The 27,812-nt window shown below is 39.7% G+C and overlaps 1 protein-coding gene and 1 non-coding gene across 4 annotated transcripts in view; one reads left to right on the top strand and one right to left on the bottom strand.

Annotated features, from left to right (window-relative positions):
- GUCY1A2 (guanylate cyclase 1 soluble subunit alpha 2) overlaps positions 1-27,812 on the bottom strand; it is a 331,514-nt gene that overhangs the window by 261,260 nt on the left and 42,442 nt on the right. The gene's annotated exons all lie outside the window — the stretch shown is intronic.
- LOC125147313 (small Cajal body-specific RNA 7) lies at positions 191-310 on the top strand. Its single transcript, XR_007145142.1, has one exon. It is a non-coding gene; the product is annotated as a small Cajal body-specific RNA 7 (non-coding RNA).

Here is a 27,812-nt window from a genome sequence, read left to right on the forward strand (position 1 = left end):
TGGTTAAGTTTAAAGTTTTTAAATTGGAGAATATGCTAAGATATACTTTAAAATATGCATAGGATATAAATTTTAATAGTGAGAAATATGGCATAATAGAGGTGAAGCCAGACTCTATAATCTGGGCTACATTTACAGTCTGGGATACATTTTTCACCAAGAAACTACATCTAAAAAGCAGTGCATCCTATGGAAATGATTAAATAGAGATAACTGGGTGTCAAATGTTGTATGATTGGAAATTTTTAATATGTAAGTTAAGAGATTAATCTAAGTTTTAAAAAAAGAGCATCGTGAAATTACACTCCAATATTATCAGTTGTTTCTCTTCCCTTTCAAACAGCAAAGTCTATCTGTGTGCCTTTTCTTATAAAATACCAGATATCCCCTTGTATTATATATATTTGTCTGGATTCCTCTATTGACTGTAAAACAGATTTAGTAGGACAATTAATGAAAAGTACAACCTCTAAAAACAGTGTGATCCAGAATGAGAAGAAAAAACCAATGGAGGAATAAATATAAACCCAAAATTGGGGTGCCTGGGTGGCGCAGTCGGTTAAGCGTCCGACTTCAGCCAGGTCACGATCTCGCGGTCCGTGAGTTCGAGCCCCGCGTCGGGCTCTGGGCTGATGGCTCAGAGCCTGGAGCCTGCTTCCGATTCTGTGTCTCCCTCTCTCTCTGCCCCTCCCCCGTTCATGCTCTGTCTCTCTCTGTCCCAAAAATAAATAAACGTTCAAAAAATAAAATAAAATAAAATAAAATATAAACCCAAAATAGAATTTCCCCCTGAGCTGTAGAAAATCCTGAATCTTTAGATGGAAAGGCACAAGTTCCAGCCAGATTTAATAAGGGCACACGTGCACGCACACAAACACACACACAAACACACGGGATAATGGGATACAGGATGACAGATTATCTGCAAATTAATAAGTGTTAAATAAAAATTCATGAAATAAGGGCAAAGAGAAACTACTGACTCCTCCAAGATGTATTTTATCCATAATCTGGAGCTAAGCAATCAGAGTAAAATCCAGGAGTTGGGAGGTTGGGAACAAAGGCATTATCAGCATTCTAAAAGTCTCTTCTCAATGGAATCAGGGTGAGGAGAGAAAAAATACAGTCTTAGTAGGAAAACAGGTAATAATTTGTTTTAAGACCATGAGACAAACGTGGGTCTAATTTGAGTAACAGCAAATAAAGGTAATCAGTTATGGGCAAGCACAGAACTTTCAAATTATGAAGGTAAAAACATATGTTTATATTTAAGTTTATTTTCAGAGAGAAAAAGAGTAAGCATGCACACCAGCAGGGGAGAAGCAGGGAGATGGAGAGGGAGAAGAAGAGGGAGAGAGAGAATCCCAAGCAGGCTCTGGGCTGTAAGCACAGAGCCCCATGTGGGGCTCATACTCACCAACTGTGAGATCATGACCTGAGCCAAAATCGAATCAGACACTCAAACAACTGAGCCACCCACACACCCCTGCACATATGTTGATTCAACTTCATCAATACAGAAAATGATAAGGAAAGAGGTTGGAAAATAATCAGAAATCAGGACAGAAGAAAGAAAATCGAGTAAATTATGCATTTCTGTAAGTATAAGCAAAACCTCCGTCAAATGGCAGGAACTCTCTTTTCATCAACAAGAGGGGCACTTATAAAAAGTGATTTAAAAATAAATCATTAGGCAACGACTTCCAGAAAACTACAAGAAAAATAAGCAAGGAGCAGGATTAATATCAAGCCAGGCAGAATTTAAGCTAAAAATGTAAATCAGGATAAAGAGAGACATTAAATAACAAAACCACAAAATACAAAGAAGACTTAAACCAATCAACATTGCCGTTAAATACACAAAGTAAAAACCATTAGGAACTGATTGCTAATGGATACTTTTTTTTTTTTTTTATGGAGTGCTGTTTTAAAATTGATTTAGTGATGGTTGTACAACTTTGGATATACTAAAAACCCTGAAGAATACAGTTTAAATGGGTACGTTTAAATTATAAGGTATGTGAATTATATTTAAATAAAGCTCATATATTTAAAAATTAAGAATGAAGGAATCCTATACAATTCTCATGGGAAACTTTAATATAGATCTCTCAGGATCATATGCATCTAACAGAAAAGCAAAATCATAGAGAAATTAAATAACATATACAGCATAACAATAAATGAACTTAATAAAAATAAAATTATAGTGGGAAACTTTAATGTGCCTTTTTCAGAATCAAAAAGATCAAAGATTAAAAAAGCAAAGTCAGTGATTAATTAAATACATATCAGCAATAAAAAGTAAAAACTGATCAAAAAGTAAGGTCAATGGAAAAATGAAATTAAAATAACACAAGCAAAGTCCAAACACATATATGCATAAGTATACACACACATACACACACACACACACACACACACACACACACACACACACATATATGCATGTGCTTTCATATATGTGTTTGCATACATAGGAAGAATTATAAAAATTCCTCAAATACTTGGTCAGAAAATTCCCGTAATATATTTTTAATTTTTTTTTTCAACGTTTATTTATTTTTGGAACAGAGAGAGACAGAGCATGAACGGGGGAGGGGCAGAGAGAGAGGGAGACACAGAATCGGAAACAGGCTCCAGGCTCTGAGCCAGCAGCCCAGAGCCTGACGCGGGGCTCGAACTCACGGGCCGCGAGATCGTGACCTGGCTGAAGTCGGACGCTTAACCGACTGCGCCACCCAGGCGCCCCTCCCGTAATATATTTTTAAGTAAAGATTTTGCAGATGACATTTTATAATAGTAATAAAAATAATAAATATTTGTAAATAACAAGATAACCAAAAGTCCTATCTATTTAGAAGGTGAGCAATACTCTGTTGAATTAAAGAGACAATCAAAATTGGAATTATAACTTGTAGAAAGCAATGAAGACTACTTCATACAAATCCTGAGGCACAGCAAAAACTGTACTCAAAAATGTAATCAACGTTTCCAGCAAAAAGTAAGCAAATAAAAACTTTGAAATTAAGAAAACTGTGTTGAGTTTTTTTTTTAATTTTTTTAAGTTTATTTTTGAGATAGAAAGAGCATGAGCAGGGGAGGGGCAGAGAGAGAGGGAGACACAGAATCCAAAGCAGCTCCAGGCTCTGAGCTGTCAGCACAGAGCCCAACACAGCACTTGAACTCATGAACCGTGAGATCATGACCTGGACCAGAGTTGACCGCTTAACCCACTGAGCCAATCAGGCGCTCCAAGGTTTTAAAAACTTAATAGGTAAAAATTAAGAGAAATTATATAGAGAAATTATAAAGAGAAATTGAGAGGAAAAATATACTAAATTAGGAATGAGAAAGAAGACATAGACACATATTAAGAAGAAATAGAGGAATCAAAAAAAATTGCAATGTTGCCACATACAATTGCATGTGTAAATGTAATGTTAAATAGATAATTTTATGGCAAAATAGAAATGATCAAAACTCACCAAGAAATGGGCAATATGAGTTCTGACTAGTCATTAAAATAAATAATTCGTTATTTAAATATTTCCAGGCCACAGAAAAAAAATATTAAAATCACTCAATTATTTTTATTAAGACCACACAACTGTAATACCAAAACTTGACATTGTATAGTAAAACCAATTTCTCTTATGAATATTTACTAGAATAGTAGCAAAATGAATCTATAAATTTGTAGAATAATACATTCTGACCAAATAGTATTTATATCAGAAATAAAAACATAGATCAATGGCAGAAAATCTATCAACAAAAAAATATCATCTACATGAATAAAATTAAATGAGAAAACAGTAAAATTCTATCAGTAGTTTCTGATGATTCTGAAATTTAATGGTCTTAATAATTTTGAGTAAAATTGGGATATAAAGAAACTGCTCCAATATAATTAAATGCTGCTTTCCAAAAACTGGAAGTAAAACTTTTGTTCAAAGGATAAAACACTAAACACATGTCCACTAAAGTCAGAGATTAGATGAGTGGGCTTGGCATCATCTTTGCTATTCAAGGCAGGTTGGAGTTTCCAGCACATGCTAGGAGATAATGAGTATACACACTGGAAAAAAGAGTAAAATTATCTTTTTGCTAATGAAGAAGACGTAGAAAGTCTTCTGATTGGAGGCTCTGTCTTGCTTACTAGATTTCTTTACAACATACATTTTATAAAAAAAAAAAAAAGACTAGTATTTTAAAACTGTGCTAAAGTAGCTGAATATAAAATAAGTTTAGAATCAATAGCTTTTCGCTGTATTAGCAATAAGAAACTAGAAGTAGAAATGGGAAAATATTCTAAGTAGAAATAAAAAACTGTAGTCAACATGACTACATGAGAAAGGCATAGAACTTATATTAAGAAAAGTATTAAATCTTAACACAGCAAACAAAACCTAACGAATGGGAAAATATTCTGTATTTTAGAATATAAAGACATACTATTATGAAACTATATATTCCCCCAAAATTAATGTAGACATTTAATGCATTTCCAGTTATAGTCTCAACAAGGTTTCTTGCCAGTATAGTAATTTTAAAATTCCTATGTAAGAATAAGTATCTAGAATAGCACAGAATGCTTGAATAGGAATACTGGGGAGCAAACAGACACTAGAATAAATGAAAAAGACCATAGTTAAATTTGTTATTTCCATAGGGACAAACAGAGAGATCACTGAGTCAGAATAGAGAATTCAGAAGTAAAACTGTGTATATGACAAGTTTTAATGCAGCACAAAATAGTATTTTAATTCAATGGGAGAAGGAATGGTTTACCTAATAAATGGCACTAGCCATGTGGAAAACAAAAGTAAATCCTATCTCAGATCACACACAAAAGCAAACTGTAGATCACTTAGAAGCTTAAAATGTAAAAGACAAAACAATAAATACTATAGAAGAAAATCTAGGACAGTACATGTATCTCTTAATCAAAAGTGGCAAACATACAAACAGACATCAAGACATATTTGACTTTGTAAAAGATCTAAATTTAAATAAATAAAGTAAATAAATAAAAAAATTTTAATAAAATAAATACAACTGTCAGAATAATGTGTAAGGTACAATTTTATTTTCGTAAAAGTTCACGTGTGGGTGTGTGCATGTGTCTGTCTGTCTCCATGTGCATGGTATACCTCCCGATAGTCTGTCAGTCTCTCTGCCCTAAATACCACTTTGTTTAGGCCGCCATGATTAATTGTCTAGAATTATTTCAACAGCTTCCTAACTTTTCTGCTTTCCAGTCTCTCTGCAATCCATTTTCTATGCACTCTTCAAAACCACAAATCTTCCATATCGTTTCTCTGCTTAAAGCCCGCCCCTCCGCCCATGACTCTCCACTGCCTTTAGAATAAAATACAAACCCAGCAAAGTTTGACCCGGCTTTCCCTTTGGGTCCATCCTCACCTTTGCCAATTTCCCCGTGTCACATGTCTGCACAAGCCAGAAGGAACCACTTGGGAGTTTCCCAAACATGCTCAACAACCTCTCCCTCGTGTACAGGCTCCTGCATATGTTCACTTTCCGTTTTGTTCTGTTTTATTTCTTTACTGGAATTCTGTTCTCCTAACCCATTTGGCTAGTCATCTGCTTAGACTCACCTTGCAGATCCACACACCAAAATTCCTCTGGAACGCTTTCCTTGACACTCAGGCTGAGCTGCCTCTGCTTTTGGGCTTCTCAAGCACACTGTGATTACCCCCTAGAATTTATCCCATGATACTTGCTGGTTTGTGCACCCCCTCACCAGACTTGACTCTCTGAAGACAAGAGTTACATCTTATTTAACATGTATTCACTGCTTTATAGAAATTAAAGAAAACGAAGGAACACCTGCTTTGGTTGAGTCTCCGTGCTGAGTACTGGCAATACTCTACTGATCAGAACAGACATGGCTCTTACTCTTACTGAGCTAAAGGAAAGAATGAATAATCCACTAACTGAACACGTAATACAACAATAATCCAAAAGAAGACACATGATGTTAGTGTTAAAATGACAAGGGCATAGTACTTGAGGGCATGTAACAGGGACATAATATAATCTATTGGGTCAAAGAAAGCATCCTTTAAAAAGTGAAGGATAAATACAAGTCATCTAAGCAGCCAAGAAGGAACAGACAGAAAGAAAACCATTCCAGAACAAAAGAACATTATGTAAAGGTCCTGGAAGAGAAACATGGAGTTTTAGAGAAGCTAAGACCATGGCTGTAACCCTAATCACTGGCACAATGACTTGCCCATAGTGGATTTTCTGGATAAACAGAAGAATCAATAATATGTTAACAAATACAGCTGTGTGTAACTGTTCATATCTAATGTATAGGATGTATGTATTGTATAATATATATAGTAGGTATACTGGACTATGTTGTTGATATATAATTTTTCCCTTGCTGTTTTTCAGACCCTTCAATACTTAATGGCAGTCTTTTTACACAAGCATGGAAAAGTTCTACCAAATGACCAGTTTAACAGGTGTAAATGCTTATTTGATGAATTCTTCTTCTTTTACCAAAACATAGCCACAGGTGAGAACTAAGAAATGGACAGACTCAGGGCAGCACATGGATCATGAAGTGGCCTTATCAGAGCCTGTGCTATGCTCGTGGGCCACCTGTCTGGTGACAAAGGGCTCCTCACACTTTTCAGCCTTCCTTCCCCAGCACCCTGGCACGCTGCTGTGGAAGATACTAAGCCAAAAGCCCAGCAGCAGTGTGGTACAGATTCAAAGAACACACACACACACATACACACACACACACACACACACACACAATCTAATTACAAAGAGGAGCTGGCCAAGCACCTGCTTCAGCCCAGTACCCAAAACCTGCATTTTTGCATTGTGTAAATAGGGCAATGGCTCACAGGCTTTGGCATCTCCCCACAGAGACCTGCTCTCATAATTTCTCATGCCTGTACCTCTCCCAATCTTTCACCTGGTGGCTAAGAAGGTTGGAGAGGGAATCACAGTGCAAATATGCATGGACTCTGGCTTCTGTTGATGACGGCTGGCCCTGTTCAAATTGGAGGCCACCGTAGCAATGGCAGGAGAGTTTCATTTCCACAAGGACAGATCCTCAGAGGGCTTACTCGGAGCCATTAATCACTGCTAATGCCTCTTTAATTGCTACGCCTCTACAATTGTTCAGCTGTGTGATTCACCCTCCTGAACTGCTGCAACCCAGTCTTGGGAGCTACGTGTCTGACCAACTTGTACAGAAACGATTAGGTTTTGGAATGAAAGTTGTGTTACATTAAAGAAATAAAATTGAGGAGAATCTGAAAATTTTCACCACTTTCCAAATGAATTAGGTAGAAATTAGCCAAAGACTAAATCTATGTGTTTCCTTATCCAATAGCATCAGATTTTAAGTGTGACAGAAATTAGTACATCATACGTCCACGATGTGGCTATTACAGTTAGCACATGGCAGCCTTTACAGAATTTACAAAGAACCAATCCTAGTACTTATGTCCTTCTGGAGGACAACAGCATGGGACTATGTGCATGTTTATTTAAAAGAGCATTTGTAGGTACACTGTTTCACACAAGATCAGTGACACGAAGTTATCAGATGCCCTGGAACTGCACTAGCCAGTCTAACCTCTGTCAAAATACAGTAGTCCTCGGGCACCTAGGTGGTTCAGTCAGTTATGTGTCCAACTATTGATTTCAGCTCAAGTCATGATCTCATGGATCGTGGGTTCGAGCCCTGCATCAGGCTCTGCACTGACAGTGTGGAGCCTGCTTGGGAATCTCTCTCTCTCTCTCTCTCTGTTCCTCCCCAGCTTGTGCTCTGTCTCAAAATAAATAAACTTAAAAATATATAGTATTCCTCATAAATAGTCATCCTTCGTCTACTTCTACACCACCCGTGATGAGGAACTCCTGAAGCATGCTCTCCCAATACTATCTCTAGTGATCACATAGTTCCTTCCTTCTTCCACAGAGAAACAATCTATTCCTATCACTTTGGCTCACTGGTTCTATTATACCCTCTGCTCTCCCCCACAAAAATCCTTTAAAGTCCCTGAAAATAGCTCACAGGCTCTCCTTTGTCTTCTCATCTTATTTTCAAAGAACTAATTCAAAATCCATTAAAGCCAGCTCAAAAGAATGATCTTAAATGGATGTGAAAGGCAAGAGTACAGGGCATGTGTGTTTTGGAAGGACATTACAAGTTATGAGGAGGAAGGGAACAAGAAAGCGGCAGAAAGAGAGGAGGTCTATTTCAGATAAGAGGAGCTAATGCGAGATGCTTTGACGCCAGGTTTCAGCCCTGTGTGTATATGTGTTCTAACTGGGGAAAAGAGATGTCTGTATTTATTCATCCTCACTAGAGTATACACTGAAAACTGTTTTCCAGTGTCCTATTTGATTTATTTGCCCCGACCCATCCAGTTTTCATAGTCCGTTCCCTTTAGATCATGCATACAGAAGATGCTAGGCCAGGTAGAAAATCAATTGAGGACTATGGAAAAACAGAATTGATGGCACCCAGAGGAACTGAATGCATAGCCACTGTGTCTTCGGCATCATGGGTGAGGCCACCCTAGAAACAGATGAGCAGAGATTGTTGATGTGTGTTACTATTTCCACGGGAATCTGACAGAACACTGAGCTACGTTCGTCACACCACATCCGGACACATTCCACGAATAGAACGCAAAGGCAAGCCTGAGACACACAAGAATTAGCAAAAATGGCCATGTTTTTAAATCAGGAGAGGAGACCGTATACACCTGAGCTCCTTTGTTACTGTAAAGGAACCTACGATCTGTTTGGATTCACGGTTTCTTTGGGGAAAGAGTTATGCCCTGATGACTTCTTTCGCTTTTGTGACATAGCTGTGCTCATTTTTTTCTGTGTCCCCTTCCAGTTTCTGTACATACCCATACACATATTTTACAAAGCTGGATTCACAATGGACACAAAAACACTTGGTTTCTGTCTATTTTTCTTTTTGTGTAATCATTTATCTCTAACAGATGCTGGGGTTATTTGTGGCTGTCGGTGCTCAACCAAGTCTTGCTCTAGAAATTGCCTTCAGCTAAATAAGGCTGCCTGGCCCAATGTCCTGTCCCCTCCCCAAGGCAGCCTGCATCGAAAGACATGCACTGCCATGCAAAGATGAGTCTTCCTGGTCTCCATGGAGGACAACTGTGAAAAGCTGAGCAGAGTCCTTTCCTGTGACAGCACATGAACCCTGGCCCCTCTCCTTTCTTCACATCCTCACAAGGAAGTAGTCTGGTGAAACTACAAAGCTGCAAACACGTGCTACCTAACTTTCAGAAAAAGGGATGATTGGAGGGTGGAACTGTGAGCCACAAAGCGTTATTCTCAGGACTTGATATCTACAGGGGTTTGCCTGGTTGTGTCATTGATCCTAACTAAGGGTTCCTGAGCACAAATCTTCATCTGTTTCCTGGGGAAAGCAGGCTATCACAACATCATAAACATTCTCCCATGCCACAGTGTCATCTTGCCACACCGTTCTCATTTCAACAGCTGCTTAATGTCCTCGGAAGCAGATCATATTTTAATTGACCATTTCCTCACAGTAAGACAGTTGGTTGTTGCCAATATTTTGTCATTATAAAGAGCATTCAATAAACGCCATCGAGCCATTATTTAAAGTTTCTTCTTCTTGTTTTGAATTATTTCTTCACAATAATCTAAGGTGTGGGCCATTACCAAGAGGATGGAAAGGTTTCAGTTTATTGATACTAAAGTTTATAAGTTGTAATATGGCACACCTAAGTTTAATAGGAAGATACACTACGGAATCGGGGCAGATTATGTTCTACATTATAGTGTCTTTGATCCAAGGCTCGGAACAGGATGCTTCAGAAGCCCAAAGAGAAAAAGAGAACAGAATGCTCTATAATGAACTTATATAGCATTCCATTATACTTGGCTGAGTAAATCAGAGCCTACACAAGGTACCCAGTGTACAATATATATTTGTTCAGTAGATGTGTGAATGAATAAATGAATATTTAGGTTGCTTTAAATTTTAACGGAAACATGAGGGGCCTCATTAATATAGAACTGTAGATAATGCAGAAAATATGGACTGGATACTAATAAGTCCGTGGCTTTAAGTTCTCAAATTATTCCCATTCCAAAGCAAAAGTGATGGTGGTGGTAACAGGGAGAGCCCACATGGGTACGTGTTAGATCCTCTTTTATGCACAACTTAGCAGAGGGACCAACGAGGAAAATTTAAGGAAGAATAAAATAATCACTAATAAAAGCACTCTGTCAGCCAAAAACCAGTAAGCCAACTTTGTCACTATCACAATAGGACACATACAACAAACCAATGCAAAAGAATGCCAAAGACTGGGTGATTTTAGTGAAAACCCCAATCATTAAATTCGGGGCAGATGAGGAATGAAGACAGTTAAGGTGAGTACAGTCTACCTCTGAGATGCGCTGGCAGATCCTGGAGACATAACCTAAGAATCATCTCCTGTTCTTATCTCTTAAAATGTCCGAACAAGAGTCATTTCTCAAATTAGGCTGACTTCATCAGTGCCTTGTGAGCACGTCCTACTCTCCAACTGGTGTCCTATCACTCAGACCCTCCCTACGGTCATCACACGCAAGCAGAGGAGGACAAAGAAGAAAACACTCTACTTGTTACAGAGGGGAGGGAGGAAAAACTATGGGACAAAGAAGGTGCAAGAGGAAGAAAACACCAAAGGCTTAGTTTCTTCTTATAGACAGCTTAATAGGTCAGTTTACGGGCCACGTGACCCAAAGGAGATGTAAAACAAAAATGTCTCGATTCAGAGTTCTTCATTCTCATATAAACATTTATCCCCGCCCTACCACTCCTTAACTCCTAAAGAAAACAAAGGTTCTATGAGAAATCTTTCTTAATATTCGAAAGCAAACAAAAAAGCGTTTTCCAAAGGTCACCCAAATCTAGCACTTGACAGGAAGAAGATGTTACAGAGCTGTAAGATCTTGAACTTTCAGTCAACAAAAGATGCCACATGCTTTCCAAAGCACTTCTTTAATGCGTGGTAGAGAAATCCATAATTAAAAGCAAAATTTTTAAAAAATGGCTTTTCTCTCCTCAGCCCATTCCCAGGACTTGCCAGAATATTGCTATTTCCTTTCTAGCTTCCAGAAGGATGCCAATGGTCAACAGAGTTTGCTTTTTCTATCCCAGTGACAATGAAGTGGTTGGCCTGGTGCCCTAGAAGGCAAAGACACAGATTTTTTTTTTTTAGCTTTGTGACCATGGTAACCTTGTTCCAAGTGCAAACCTTGCAATATGGGCAATCTTCTTTTAAAACAGTGAACCAATAAACTACAATTCTGCTTCCAGCAGAACTGAGCCAACAGTGAAGCTTACTAACATCCCTGTTTCACTTATCAGAATGATCCAAATATGCAGATAAATAAGACAAGAATGAAACCAAGGGCAGGCAAGCCTGTTTGTGGTAACAGTAGTACTAAGATAGACTCTATCCCCCAAATCCCTATTTTTCTTACGTACTAAAGTGGAAGCAGCCACAGCGGTTTGTGAATACTGCTGTTACTTAAATTTCTGCCTCCCATCAGTAACTAGATTCAGCCCACCATTTAATTAAAAATTATGCCCCCTAAGGATTAAGACTGTCAAGTATGTAACAGCATGAAAATGCATGTCTGGACGTCAGATTGGAGGGGGGTGGTTAAGAATACGTAGGGAGACATGAAATGACATTTATCTGCCTTGTATGTTGGCTTCTGATCCTAAACAAGTTTGAAATTTGAGTATAATTCACTTAAATCCCGTTATTTCTATACAACAATTAGGGCTTTAAAGAATTACACAGAGATGCATTTAAAATGGATATGGTTCTTTGGGCGCCTGGGTGGCTCAGTCAGTTAAGTGTCCGACTTAGGCTCAGGTCATGATCTCACAGTTGTTGAGTTTGAGAACCACGTTGGGCTCTGTGCTGGCAGCTCAGAGCCTGGAGCCTGCTTCAGATTCTTTGTCTCCCTCTCTCTGCCCCTCCCCCATTCATACTGTCTGTCTGTCTCTCTCTCTCTCTCAAAAATAAAATAAACATTAAAAAATGGATATGTTCTTGAAAAGTATTCCATCTGTACAACAAGAAAGAAAATTAGTACATCTAGCATGTGCCAGATGCTCTGACCCTCTAGGAATTGCAACGACTGAGCCTAGGTCATTTTAACCATATATAGTTTGAGTCAGAGGGTTTTTCATCACCTCTAAATAGTTCACTTTGAACTCCTTCTAGCTCAGTTGAAATACTAAACAGCTAGTTAGCATGATGTCCTGCGTAAGGTGAAGATTCTGTTTAACTGTACACACTGCTATAGACAGAGGCAGAAAGCACTGCTACTAAACATAGAAACACTTTATTTTTTTATTATTATTATTTTTAATGTTTTTATTTATTTTTGAGACAGAGAGAGACAGAGCATGAGCAGGGGAGGGGAAGAGAGAGAGGGAGACACAGAATCTGAAGCAGGCTCCAGGCTCTGAGCTGTCAGCACAGAGCCCGATGCGGGGCTCAAACTCACAGACCGTGAGATCATGACCTGAGCCTAAGTCAGACGCTCAACCAACTGAGCCACCCAGGCACCCCAAACATAGAAACACTTTAATAGTACATTGCAATAGTATCTAATGACTGATGACAGACTGTGAAAAATCATTTACCCTGGGTATTTAAAATGTCAGGGAAGCAATCAAAAAAATCACAGTCTACAGGAGAGATTATGTCAATGATTGATGAGGCTTCTGAATTCCATGAATGTATTTGGGAAGTCCAAAACTGTCCTATGAGTAAAGGGATTACAAGAAGGAAGCTGTATGTGGAGTGTACCTGTCATTTACGAGAGTATCAGGAGATTAACAAGCAATACAAGCAGTCAGCAGTTTTATCATTTTCATGGTGTGGAAACACGTGCTCTCATTCCTGCGTATTTTTCTACAGGGAAAACAATAAGATGATCTGGAACGTAGAGGCATGAGTCACCTGTTCTGAGACCAATTCCCTGCAGTATTAGAAAAATAGAGTAGGATTATGTTCAGACACTATTCTAATTTCATCTTCAAGGTCCTTAGTGGTACATTAGGTCAATAAGCAAGACCACAGAACTGGAGGAAATGCACCCCATAGATGCGCTCTACTCTGGACACTGATTACATGTATAAAATTTGGTGCTTTCATGAGTGAGGTTAGGGGAAAAAACACACTTAAGTATAAAAATAGACTACAGGCTCTTATTCACGTGTTTTAGTTTGGGTTTGGATTTTTTTAAAATGGGGCTACAACCAAGTAGAAATACAAAGTCCCTTTGGACTTATCTAACTTAATTATAATTTTACTCAACAGCTTTTAGAAATATTTGATTTTGATATAATCTCAAACTTAGAGGAAAGTTGCAAGAATAGTACCAAAACTCCCTTTTTCTTTTATAAAGATTCACCAATTTGTTAACAATTTATCTCATCTGTTTTATTCTCATTCTCTCTCTCTCTCTCTCTCTCTCTCTCTCTCTCTCTCTCCCTCCCTCCCTCCCTCCCTCACACACACACACACACACACACACACACACACACACACACACACCATTTGAGAATTAAGTGGCACAGGTCCTTTCCTTTACCCCTAAATACTCCAATGCATATTTCCTAAGAACAAAGATGTTCCCTTACATAACCACAGTACAATTTTGAAGATGAGGAAATTTAACTTTGGACAATATTACCTAATCCACAGTCCATATTCCAAATTCGTTTAATGGCCCAATAATGTTCTTCATGGCTCTTTCCTAACACAGGATCCAATACGGGATTATTCGCTGCATTTGTCTAGTGTCTTTAGCTTTCCTTCCTCTGAAACAGTTCCTCAGCCTTTGTCCTTCCAACACTACTTCTCAGACACCTACTCTTCCAGGCCCCCTGCGTTGTTGGTGTGGTTACAAAGGATTAATACAGCACCTAACCACTAGGTACCCACAGTCAAGGTGGAGAGAAAGACCTGGAGACGATCAGGAAGCACACCATGAAATGTGTTGTAATAGAAGGGTAAGTTAGGTTCCTCCCACCTTTATCAGTTCAAAACCCTTGCTCTCTAGATCCTTATTTGTTTTCTATCTTCATAGAAGAATACTTGTATAGCCAGAATCGTCATTAGCAAAAGTTATTTGTAAAATGTCTTTTAGTTCAAGGAACTGGCCAAAGTTGTGTGTGTGTATGTGTGTGTGTGTGTGTGTGTGTGTGTGTGTATGAATAAGGAGTATTATATGTACATGATACAGTATATACACAAACAGTGTGTGTGTGTACACACACATACAGTAGTTTATGGTAATACATGCACACACACACACACCAAGTTGGTTTTTCTTTTCTTTTCTTTTTTAAGAAACAGAGATGGTTCTTTTAAATAGGAGATGTGTTAAAATTACTATTTTCAGACACAAAAAATGTGACCTGGTAAAAAGAACTATGTTTCTTTTCCTATAGTTAGAAAAGTTATATTCAAACCAGCCTCAATCATTTATTAGCTAAGTGATCTTGCGTAAGTCACAATGTGGGCTTTAATGAGTTCATCCATAAAATGGAATGACAACAGTTAACCATAGAGGTTAATGTTTAACAGAGTACAAAATAATATACATTCAAGTTTTTATAAATAGTAAAGCACTATGTAATTTATAGATGTGTGTCTATATACACGTCCACAGATATACTTATGTACATAGGTGTGTGTGTGCATTAGACAGAGCATGAGAATGAGAGGGAGAAAGCCAAGGATGCATTTGATTTAGGATTTTTTAAAAACACAGTTCTCCCGATTACCACATAGAGGAATTTTGAATCCCAAATTTCTCAGCCTATTTGGGGATGGTGTTCCCACTTCTCTTAAAATGGCTGTCTTCCATTCTCCTCATTAAGTACAGAAGTTCTACTCTTCACGTCATGTGGTTTTCCCATGAGCTTCTGAAAACTAGCAACGCCAGGACAGCAGAGATTATGTTTGCCTGAGTCACTGTCAGATCTCTAGAACCAGCAGAGGCCTGATAGGTTGAGAGTACTCACCAAATGTCTGTGGTATGGGGAATACCAGTTGGGACCTTTTCTTGTCCAAAATACCATGACACAGCATCACTGCCTTCTTCTTGAGGCAATCGCTACTGAGACATGAGCGGAGAAACCTGAACTTTTATCAACTGCCTCAACATTAGGGTAAATAATGGAAGGAAGGAAGGAAGGAAGGAAGGAAGGAAGGAAGGAAGGAAGGAAAGAAGGAAGAAGGAAGGAAAGAAGGAAGGAAGGAAAGAAGGAAGGAAAGAAGGAAGGAAAGAAGGAAGGGAAGAAGGAAGGGAAGAAGGAAGTTCATTCTTGAAACTGTGAATCCAGAAATACCATTGAAACACCATAGTCCTGTAGAAATTCCATTAGAATTGTTTAAAAGAATTAAAAACTATTATCACTAACACAATTAATTAGTTAAGCCCTTCCCACCTGCTTTTACGTTCCATGGTCTTATTTTTCTTCTCAGTACCTATCACTCTCAAGTCACTGTTTTTGTTATTTGTGATTTTTTGTTGTCTGTCTCCCCAATTTGTTTATCTCCCTGCTCATCACCAACACCTAGAATGGTACCTCAAGAAAGTAGATATTCAGTAAATATTTGTACTGACAGAACAAAGTATTTGAAAATTCTTTTATAAGACACTGCCTACAATATTATATATATATATATATATATATATATATACACACACACACACACATAATACACATATCACTAGATTAATAAATGTTTCCTGTATTTAATACAACTAAAACCCCAATGATCATGTAGAACCTTAAACTAAAGAAGTTTTATAGATTTGTAACAAGTTAGGGTCTCCTGATTAATCAGTCCCCATCTAAAACAGTAAGTTTCCATGTGGCACGCAAGCAAAAAGTAATGACAAATTAAGAGAAGCCAATTTTTAAATGCAGATTTTCCTTGTTCCTTTTCACTGATATGTAGGACTGAGAATCAGAATAGTGAAAAAGAAAGGGTATGGAAGCATAAAAATAAATGAACAAGAGTATGAAGCCCCAGACGTGAGTAAAGAAGTGACCAGTGGTCAGATGTGGCAAGAAGTACACAGAATGTGGAGAAACAGAACGAAAAGTAGAAAATTGGGGCACCTGGGTGGCTTAGTCAGTTAAGAGTCCGACTTTGGCTCAGGTTATGATCTCGCAGTTTGTGGGTTCGAGCCCCGCATCAGTCTCTTTGCTGACAGCTCAGAGCCTGGAGCCTGCTTTGGATTCTGTGTCTCCCTCTCTCTCTGCCCCTTCCCCACTCATGCTCTGTCTCTCTCTGTCTCTCAAAAATGAATAAATGTTAAAAAAAATGTTTTTAATATTAAAAAAAAAAGAAAAAGAAAATTGAAGGCAACCAAGGGTATTTTCAGTCAAAATGTTTCTGGGCACTAGTCAGTACAATAACTCTTAAGAATCAGGATCATTTTTCAGTGCTCTGCATGTCCTCAGGGTGAAATCCCTCTTGGTCTCGCCTTTGTAAAGACCCCAAAATCACTCCGCTCAATGAAATCTCACAGACCAGTATCAACTTCTCTTTCCCATGGCAGCTGCAAAATCACTCTACTGCTCACTTAATTTCCCCCTAGGCTAACTGTCCTCTGGTGATTACTAGAATTCCAGTCCTGATATTATGGGGGATAAAAATGTTAATAAAGCTATCATTTTACTAAAACTATGACCAACAATTTCTGATGTTGGATGAACCACCTACCATATGTCTTTGCAAAGTTAATGACATAGGATAGAGAAAGGGAGAACTGACCCATAACTCATATATCCATTTATGCAGGGATGAGAGAAAATCAGAGAAAAAAAGCAACATGAGATCATAAATGTATGATGAAGATGGGCAGTCGAAGTCAGCAGTGCTCAGCATCGAAGATATCTGGCAAAGAGAAAAGAGAAAGCCTGGCTATAGCAGAGAGCATCTAGCAAGAGGCATTAAACCTTTATCTGGAAGGCAAAGGGCATAGAAGGGAAGCTGGGCCCCAGGTCCTGCTTAGGGTTCAAAAGCTGAGTTGAAAGTCATAGGCAGAAGTAGAGTAAGTCAAAGGAACTCAAAGTTGTCCAAGGCAGCAACCCACTCTCAAAAAGAAGACAGAAAGAGAATCCCAGATTCTTGAACCTCGGGTAGCAGAATTGTCACTTGGTACCAAATTCCCTATGAATTCAATGAAGTGTCCTAAGCACACCTGGCCAAGAGCAGGGTTAGCCTTGGAATTCAAGTATCAAGACATGCCTGCACACCAGGGCTCTCTTGGGAGCTGATTTTTAAACAAATTCTTGGTCCCCATCCTAGACATGATGAATCAGAGGATCTGTTGTTTACAGAGTATCTAGTTTACAGAATGTATGGTGGCTGCAGGCTGGTTTTTTAGTTTGGTTTTATTCTGTCTTTTGTTGTTGTTGTTGTTGTTGTTATTGTTATTGTTGTTCTTGTTCTTGTTAATGTCTCCAGATGATCCTACTGAACCATCACTAGAAGAATCCACTGTTTTAGACTCTGGAGTAGAAATGATCACTTGTGGGATTAGCATTCAAATCAATAATGCAAAACACATCTCCCTAGCAAAGTCAAAAGCATAAATTCATTAATGTTAAAATAAAAATAGAAATTTTTGGAGTTGGCTTTTCCTCTTTTTTCCCCTCATCTGGCTCTGGACAATATTCAACTTGACCAGTGTGTCTGAGTCAGGAATTACCTCAGCTTCCTTGCGTTTGAAAATCACATCTGTTTCTTCTTCAACTGCCTCCTGTCAGGGCTCCACTGGTTCCTTTTTGCATCTTTTACCAACACTTCCCTTACCTTAAATAACGTTCTACCCATACCATCCATGATACACCTCTTTCATGGGGGACTCACCATTGTGGTTCTTCTGACTCCCATTTTCTGTGTGGTAAGTGAAGCCCGATCCTTCATGTCCCCAACCACTGTCTCTCCCAACAACCTACCCAACCAGATCCAGACGGCACACTGGTGGGAAACAGTGTACCAGCTGCCTATGAAGACTACAATAAAATTCACTTGTATCACAGGCTGCTAGTATTTCCAGGTCTACATCTTCTCTTTCCACACAGAAAATTTACCATTTCTTTTAATATTTATTTTTGAGAGAGAGCGAGAGAGAGTGAGAGCGAGAGAGAATGCATTCTCACATGAGTGGGGGAGGGGCAGAGAGAGGAGGAGAGGTAGAGGTGGGGTACGGAGAATCCCAAGCAGGCTCTGGGCTGACAGCAGAAAGCCCGAGGCAGGACTGGAACTCACAAACCATGAGATCACAACCTGAACCAAAGTCGATGTTCAATTGATTGAGCCACCCAGGCATCCCCAGAAATTAGCGTTTCTTATTTCAAAGCTAAGACCAGAGTTGGTGGAAATCTAGGGTAAAAAAAATGATAGGAAAAAAATTGGAATTTGGGGTTCAGTCATGCTATGTCTGAAATGAATCTCCTCACACACACTACCTATCATTAGGGGTAACAGAAATAGGGAGATAGGATTCTAAAGCATCTAGAGAATTCATACAGGATACAGAATCCTCCCTAGATCCCCACATGGAAAATAGAGCATATGGGAATCTTTAGCTGAGCAGGCTCATGAAAAACAAGAGAGTAATATTTTGCTTTTTGAATATAGACTAACAGTGAGATAATAAAAAGAATGTGTCATACATAAAAAGCCCTAATTTAAGTAACATTTTTATTGTGACTCATAAAACTCTACTCACCAAATTAATTTAAACAGCTGATAGAAATGCTGTCAAAAACACTTAAAACTGACTGAAAATCTGAACTCATGGCAAATAAGAATGACAACTCATCTAGCATAGAACCTAGGATGCTTGAATTTAACTCTAATCTTTGTCAATTTTCATTAATTTTCAGGATAATTAAATTTCATGTTATAAAAATGCACAGTTGAGTCAAAGTCAGAGTTCTGTAGCAAAGAGCAATGAAAACAGAAAACAAGGTACCAAATAAAAAAGAAAAAGTACACCTACAGGTAGAAATGATGAATCTGACAAATAAAAGTCATCAAATAAAAAGGAAAAAGTGAAGAGAGAAGGAGAGGCAGTGTGTTCATTTGAGTTTAAAAGACTCAAAAAATAGGGGCACCTGGGTTGCTCAGTCAGTTGAGCATCTGACTTGGGCTCAGGTCATGATCTCACAGCTCCTGAGTTCAAGCCTAGCATCAGGCTTATTGTTCTCAGCATGGAGTCTGCTTCAGATCCTCTGTCCCCCTCCCTTTCTGCCCCTCCCCCCTCTCATGCTCTCTATCAAAAATAAACATTAAAAATAAGTAAATAAAAATAAAAGATTCAAAAAATAGTATTTACATTAAAAAAGGAAATGTGCCAAATCATGATGAACTCGCTTCACAAAAATGAGATCTAAGTCTGACATATGAAATGATATAGGCTCACGCACCTCTTTCTCACATAATAAGGAAAGAATCAGAATTCCTTCTAACTCAGAGAAAAAAACAAAAATAACCATTAGTCTTTTGCAATAGAGCAGTTGAGGGGTCAATAAACAAATCTGGAGACTCTCACATGTGAGCCTCAGTGTCACCATCCCCACGAGCTCATGTGTGAACCTCTGCAAGCAGCCTGGCCTATCTGTGTGATTTCTTCTGTTCTAAGTCAGACCTAGCTTCTTTTCTTCCTTCCTTTCCATCTTCCTTCCTCCAGTTCATTCATTCTTTCGTTCTTTATTTTTTCCTTCCTTTCTTTCCTTCCTTCCTTCCTTCTTCCTCCCTCCCTCTTTCTTTCTTTCTTCCTTTCTTGAATGTTGCAGATATTAAATGGAAGTGATACCATCTCCTGAGAAGAGGGATGGGAGGTTGTTGAAGAGGATTGAGAAACCTGCTCAGAAGAATGACCAGAGTAATAGGAGGTTTAGTGAAGTGAATGACTCACTGGTCCAGATGGTGTTGAAAGGAATTCAAATTACCGCCCTCTGGGGGCTAGGGGTGCATAAGGACATTGATCAAGACTGCTTGTGGGTATCTTCAAATTTGAACACCTCCAATGAATAGGATTATGAGTGATGTCACCTAGAATTTACACCCAAATTCCTAATTTCATTTCATTTCCCACTGTGTAATGCTGGCTAGCTCCATTTTAGAGATTTATTTTTTACCAAAGCAAAGATAAAGAGTCTACCCATTAGTACCATGGGCAATTTCTGCTATGATTGAGAATTTCCAAGCAGTTTCTCCATTCAGTCATAAAATCTTGAAAAAGCACTAAGGATGACAAAACAGGAGGCAAAATTCTTTTCTCTTTTGTTGATGTTGAAATTGTAAGAAGACAGCAGGGGCGGTTTTGTTTATTAAAACTTCAAGGGAGGGGCACCCTGGTGGCTCAGTCAGTTGGGCATCTGACTCTTGATCTCAGTTCAGGCCATGATCTCAGAGTTCATGAGATCAAGCCCTGCATCAGGCTCTGTGCTGACAGTGCAGAACCTGCTTGGGATTTCACTCTCCCTCTCTCTCTGCCCCTTCCCTGCTCGTGCTCTCTCTTGCTCAAAATAAATAAGTATTTTTAAAATATAAAAATAAAACTTCAAGAGAAAAGTTTTATTAGAAGGAATCAATTAGAAGGAATAAATTTTTTTTATAAACCTAACAATACCAATTTCTGTATAGGATGTGTAGCAAATGGTACAGCCACTTTGGAAGACACCTTAGTAGTTTCCTACACAGCTAAACAAAATGCAGAAATCACACTCCTGGGTATTTTTTTTTTAATTTTTTTTTCAACGTTTATTTATTTTTGGGACAGAGAGAGACAGAGCATGAACGGGGGAGGGGCAGAGAGAGAGGGAGACACAGAATCGGAAACAGGCTCCAGGCTCTGAGCCATCAGCCCAGAGCCCGACGCGGGGCTCGAACTCACGGACCGCGAGATCGTGACCTGGCTGAAGTCGGACGCTTAACCGACTGCGCCACCCAGGCGCCCCTCTTGTTTTCTTTTTTTTTAATTTTTTTTCAACGTTTTTTATTTATTTTTGGGACAGAGAGAGACAGAGCATGAACGGGGGAGGGGCAGAGAGAGAGGGAGACACAGAATCGGAAACAGGCTCCAGGCTCCGAGCCATCAGCCCAGAGCCTGACGCGGGGCTCGAACTCACAGACCACGAGATCGTGACCTGGCTGAAGCCGGACGCTTAACCGACTGCGCCACGCAGGCGCCCCAGGGGATTTTTTTTCTAACAGTTAAAGTATTCCGTATGATACTGTAATGGTGGATGGTGGATACATGACACTGCACTTATCAATACTGATACAATTTTCCAGCACAAAATGTGAACTTTAATGCATGCCATTTTAAAAATACACACATACACACATGTGCGCACACACACACACACACACACACACACACACACACACAGATCCAAGAATCACAGGACAAAATTAAGAATGTGATTAAATAATGGAACTGTATTATAAATGGAGGAAAAACTCCTCACTGGAGGTGGTAGGGGGTTAAGGTGCTGACCTAAGTAACACAGGAAATGAGTAGAGTCTAAAACTCCGTACATAACTTCATACCCCAAAAATGCACAACACTACACTCTGGTTGATAAAACATTTTCCCCACAAGAGTGTGTATGAACAATTCTGAAACAACTGTACGTGTAAGCTGCAAGTGAACAATTAAGTGGATGGGATGCCTAAGGAGAGCCAAGTTTCCCGCTGTTGCAGTAAGAGGTTACAGACAAGCAAGGGGAATGAGCTAAAACATTCCATGCGGTTGGATCACTATGGACTCACATTTAGCACAATACAGAGATGATGCACACAGAAACACTGACAGAGAGGCATATATTAGGAGTTAGTACACACATATGTATTTTCCTGCTCTGTCAGCTGAGGGGGCCTGAAAGGAAGAATATCCCAGCCGCAGTAAGTACTCCGAGGGCCCAGATTTGGGTTTCTAACACCATTCTCCAATCAAAGGACTCCTCGGATTAACAGCTGATTCTAGGCCTGAGGCAGAAAATACACATGATGAGCCAGGAGCATCTTGTAGTGCTATCAAGTGAGGAACTGTTCAACATACACACACACACACACACACACACACACACACACACACACACACAGTGATGGGCATATGTTCAAGTACACAGCAGACAATTGCAAGACCTGACCAGTACTCTTCAGAACTGTTAAAGTCATCAAAAACAATGAAAATCTCAGAAACTGTCGGATGAAGGAGTCTAAGGAGATACAACAACTAAGTGTAATACAGTATCTTACATGCAAGTCCGGAACCGAACAGGTAAAAGCCAAGGATATCTGAATAAAGTGTGGAATTTAGTCACTAATAATGTATGAATATCAGTTCCTTAATTGGGACCAAAGTACCATATGAACATAAGACATCAATAATACAAGAGAGAAGTTTGGAATATGTGATAACTCTTCTATAAATATCGAACTATACTGAAATTAAGAATTTTTTTTAAATTTTTTAACGTTTATTTATTTTTGAGACAGAGAGAGACAGAGCGTGAACAGGGGAGGGGCAGAGAGAGAGGGAGACACAGAATCTGAAACAGGCTCCAGGCTCTGAGCTGCCAGCACAGAGCCCGACGCGGGGCTTGAACTCACGGACCGTGAGATCATGACCTGAGCCGAAGTCGGACGCTTAACCGACCAAGCCACCCAGGCGCCCCTGAAATTAAGAATTTTTAAAAATATAAAGGTTAGAAAAGAAAAACAAAGACCTACCTACTGAAAATTTCAGGACAGAGAACAATAGTTGGAGGACTCCACGATGTGAGAAGTTGCCCTCCCATACAGAGAAGTGCCAGACAGAAAGCTGGTGATGACAATGAGACAACGTAATAGAGAAAAACAAAGACCCCCCCCCCAGAAAAGGGGGAAGAAAAATGACAGTCAGGTTTTTCCAGTAAGGAAGAGAAGCTAAGTATGGAGAAATCCAGCAGGACAATGGGAAAAGACCAGTTATAAGATACAGAAAAAAAATGTTCCTAAAATAAAACAGATGATCTACAGGAAGAGAGAAAGCCTCCCCATCTCTGTGGATACGCCTGTATCTTCTCAAAGTGATGTGCATGATTGAAGATTCAGTTATTAGTGTTTATTTTACAGGCAGGAGCCAGTGTTCACCCTCAGCAGTCTTCCTCCTTTTCAGACCGACCTGCCACATCCCATCACTTCATGTAAAGTATGCAAGCAGAAAGTGAAAAACACAGGTTCCTTCCAATTTACATAGACCCACTATTCAAGATCTCTGTTAGGAATTAAATTGTGTTATTAATTTGGGTGGCCTGGGTGGCTCCATCGGTTAAGCGTCTGACTCTTGATTCTGGCCCAGGTCATGATAGGGCCCTGCGTCGAGCTCTGTGCTGTGAGGAGTATGCTTGGGACTCTGTCCCTCCCCCTCTCTCTGCCCCTCCCCTGCGTGCACAGTCTCTTCCTCTCAAAACTAAACATTTGTAAAAACCGTGTTTAAAAAGAAAGAAAAGGGGCGCCTGGGTGGCTCAGTCGGTTAAGCGTCCGACTTCGGCTCAGGTCATGATCTCGCGGTCCGTGAGTTCAAGCCCCGCGTCGGGCTTGTGCTGACAGCTCAGAGCCTGGAGCCTGTTTCAGATTCTGTGCCTCCCTCTCTCTGACCCTCCCCCGTTCATGCTCTGTCTCTCTCTGTCTCAAAAATAAATAAACGTTAAAAAAAAAAAAAAAAAAGAAAGAAAAAAGAAAAGTAAACAGTTCGTGAGTTCGAGCCCCACGTCGGGCTCTGTGCTGACACTCAGAGCCTGGAGCCTGCTTCAGATTCTGTGTCTCCCTCTCCCTCTGCCCTTCGCCGCTTGTACTCTCTCTGTCTCTCAAAAATAAATAAATGCTAAATTTTTTTTTAATTTTTTTTAATTGTGTTAATTAATTCATGTTATTAAATGAGATAATGTAACAACTTTCCCAATGAGATACTGTGACCATGTTCCTAAACTTTAATAGGCAGCACCCACTAAAACAAAATCAATGGCCTAAGAAACACAACTTTTAGAGGCTTTGTGCCCCACCAGTGATGTCTAACATACTAAGTTAAGCCTCTTAAAATACCAAGATCGGCTTGAAATCTTGCAGCCAGCAGAACTGGCACGTCGTTTACTACAGTTTAACTGTGAGGCCTTGTCTGTGTCTTGAGGACAAACGCATCAGCCTTCTTTCGCACTGTCAACACCTGAAATCTAGACAAATACTGTTTCTAAACTGACAAGGGTCCACATTGTAAAGAAACTGCACTCTCCTCAACACCAGTGGGGAAGGTGGTGGATACTACATGTCACGTGCAAGCACATATCGAAAAGCAGTGAACTAAGTACAATTCGCACAATTCAGAGAGACTTGTGCAATTAGCGATAGAGAAGTGACATAAAGCCCATTTCGGTCGTGATTCTGGAAGACCACACAAAGCCCTGGAAAGAAAGCCCTGAGGTTCGAATCAGACTGACCCGGGGTTTAAATCCTGCTTCTATGGCTTCTCATCCCTGACAAAGGAACCTAACAAGTTAACATCTCCAAATATCCATTTCCTCACCTTCAAGAGTGAGCAATGGAGTCTCCCAGGGCTGATGCCAACTTTTGTTTTGTGTAGCACTTGTCATGCATCAGGCTGCTTTAAGCACTTTACATAAATTAACTTATTTACTCTTCCTAACAACTGTAGGAGATACGTGGTTATAGTACATCATTTTACAAAATGGGAACGATAAAGTACAGAAAGGCTGGGTAACTCGTTCCAGCTCACACAGCCACTAAGTAGGTAAGCTGCATGTTCAACCCAAGTAGTCTGGTTCATTTTTGCCCTAAACCGTTAGTATATTAGAATACCATTATTAGGGGCGCCTGGGTGGCGCAGTCGGTTAAGCGTCCGACTTCAGCCAGGTCACGATCTCGCAGTCCAGGAGTTCGAGCCCCGCGTCGGGCTCTGGGCTGATGGCTCGGAGCCTGGAGCCTGTTTCCGATTCTGTGTCTCCCTCTCTCTCTGCCCCTCCCCCGTTCATGCTCTGTCTCTCTCTGTCCCCAAAAAAAATAAAAAACGTTGAAAAAAAAATTAAAAAAAAAAGAATACCATTATTAAAACAATTAATAAATCAAGTCTCCTCCAACCACCTTAATTCTAATCCATTTCTTTAAATACTGACATGACTTACTTAATGAAAGAGAAAAATTATCCATTACTAAGTGACAGTAACAAGAACTATATTAGAATTTATCTATTACTGTCTATCTTAATTCATCAATAAAAATGTTAAGTGATTATTGCACCAGCGAGTTCTCCAAGACTCCATATATGTTAATCAAAGAATTGTTCAGTGAATGGGACAATGTGTAAGAGTTATTCCAAGAAAGTTATTCCCCAAAGTAATCTTAACCCTAAGTAAAGCTAACTAATCCTTCACAGTTTTATGGTCAATTAGCAAGGCTGCTAACACGCACATTCCAAGTCACAAGAAAACCAACCTAACAGTTAACATATAAACAAATTATTGCTTATAAAAAATAAAAGGGTCCATATCAGCTAATGATTCTGGAATGGGGAGCACTTTACAGTGAGCTCTGCATTCAGAGTATTTCTGAGTCCCCAAGACTAAGAAAAAGCTGTAATGTGTAAGCCCCAAAGGCCATCTCCTTCATCCTCTCATTAGCTCCTTCCCAACAAATATCCCCATGACCTCACTTTGATTCGGACCTAACATGTGCTAAGTTTTTTGAAGATAATAAAGCCCCACTCTAACAAACAACCTTTAAAAAGAGAGACAACTTGGGGCACCTGGGTGGCTCAGTCGGTTAAGCGTCCGACTTTGGCTCAGGTCATGATCTCGCAGTTCGTGGGTTTGAGCCCCGCATCGGGCTCTGTGCTGACAGCTCGGAGCCTGAAGCCTGCTTCTGATTCTGTGTCTCCCTCTCTCTCTGCCCCTCCCCTGCTCACGCTCTGTCTCTCTCTGTCTCTCAAAAAGAAATAAATGTAAAAAAAATTTTTTTTTAATAAAATAAAAAGAGAGACAACTTAAACGAATATTCTTTCACTATTCATGTCCTTGTGATTATATTGAGAGGAAATGCACTTAGCAAAAGCAGCATGAAACTCTACTTTGTGAACACCCAGTAAATAACTGATGCTTACTGAAACAGCAACCTCAAGTTTGCTCCAGGTCGTTAGGAAGTGAATTCCCTAGAGCGCCCATCTCTGATTTCTATCCTACTGCGGGAGGACTTTTTCCGACACCACCATCACCTCCACCTCAGGGCACCAGATGCTCTCCAACCAACACATCCCCAGTCCCCCCAACACAACTAAAACTGGTCAGAGCTGCAACAGCCACACCAAAGTATGGGACCAAACTTAATGCCACGTTAACACTGTTTTTCTATCTGCAAAGCTAAAAGGGAGCTGTGGGGAAGGCGCTGCTATGGCTTGATGAAAGACTGGTCAGCCTACATATTTAGGCAGATACACCATGGATGCCCTTCTGAACAGGGATGGTTACCTTGTTGTAAGGAAACAATCGAGCACACAGATTAGTCTGGGTGTCCGTCCTTCTGTCGTTAAGGGTAGCCTGAATGTCCAAGACTCTGCTTGGGTTGATAAGGAAAATCCAAAAGGATAAAAACAACTGGAACAGCCATAACCCTCATTTATTTTACATTGCCTTATGTGAGGAAGTTATGCCATTTAGACTGCCTCTCCCTTAGCTCTCCCTACTCAGTCAGGGCTTTATCACAGATGCTCCTTTGTACCATTCAACCATTCCAATTTCTGAGAAATACTCAATGCCACACCTAAGAATATCAATACATTTTACTACTTAATTGGAGCTAAAAATGGGCCTTGCTGACTACGGCTGGAAAAGCCATAATTTTTCAGACAACTAAAATTAGATCATTTCGGTGAGCAAAAGACATATTCCAAATAAAGCAGTAAATTTAACACAAAAAGCCTCCAGCAGGGAGGGCATAGTTCACAACTATCTTTCTTTGGAGAGCCTTTCTCAGAGTTTAAAAGCCCCTTCGAGGTGCTGTCCTGAATTAGCACAGGGACTGCTGGAGCACCAATATGAGGCGATGGATGAGTATGAGCAGCCGGTACTTAGATGAGTATGAGCAGCCGGTACTTAATATTCCTAATTTGTAAATGATGAGACAAAAGACAGCAACAACCAGTTTCTAAGCCAACAGAAGAGAAATAAGTGAGAAAATGTTGATCTGGAAACAGTTCTGTCCCATTACTCGTAGGGGCGTGAACCACTCTCTAATGCACATGCATTTCCAGGGAGTCCTAGGAAAGCAGGGACGAAACAAACGCATGGCAGAGGCCAAACTGGTTTTCTGCAGCAAGATCTTGCAAACCCCTCACGCCCTTCTTTTTACTGCAGGCCAACCACTCAACTCAAACTTCAACCTAAAAACCAGCAAATGATCAAACCATCCAAAGGAGGACATGCTTAGTTGATAGGGTTATTTTGAAAGGAGAAAAATTGGCTTCTCTAGCCTTATTTTCTGACCTAGGAATTTAAATCTTTCTTGAGAAGAGGAAGTGTAAGTCACCTACAGATGAGCGAACAAACACATTTCTCGTCTCTACCACAACGTCCTTGTTGGTTAAGAAGGTGAGAGAAGTAGGTGTCTCTCCATCACAATCCACCCATATTCTAACCATGCTCC

The sequence above is a fragment of the Prionailurus viverrinus genome, chromosome D1 (assembly GCF_022837055.1).
Source record: "Prionailurus viverrinus isolate Anna chromosome D1, UM_Priviv_1.0, whole genome shotgun sequence".
NCBI lineage: Eukaryota > Metazoa > Chordata > Mammalia > Carnivora > Felidae > Prionailurus > Prionailurus viverrinus.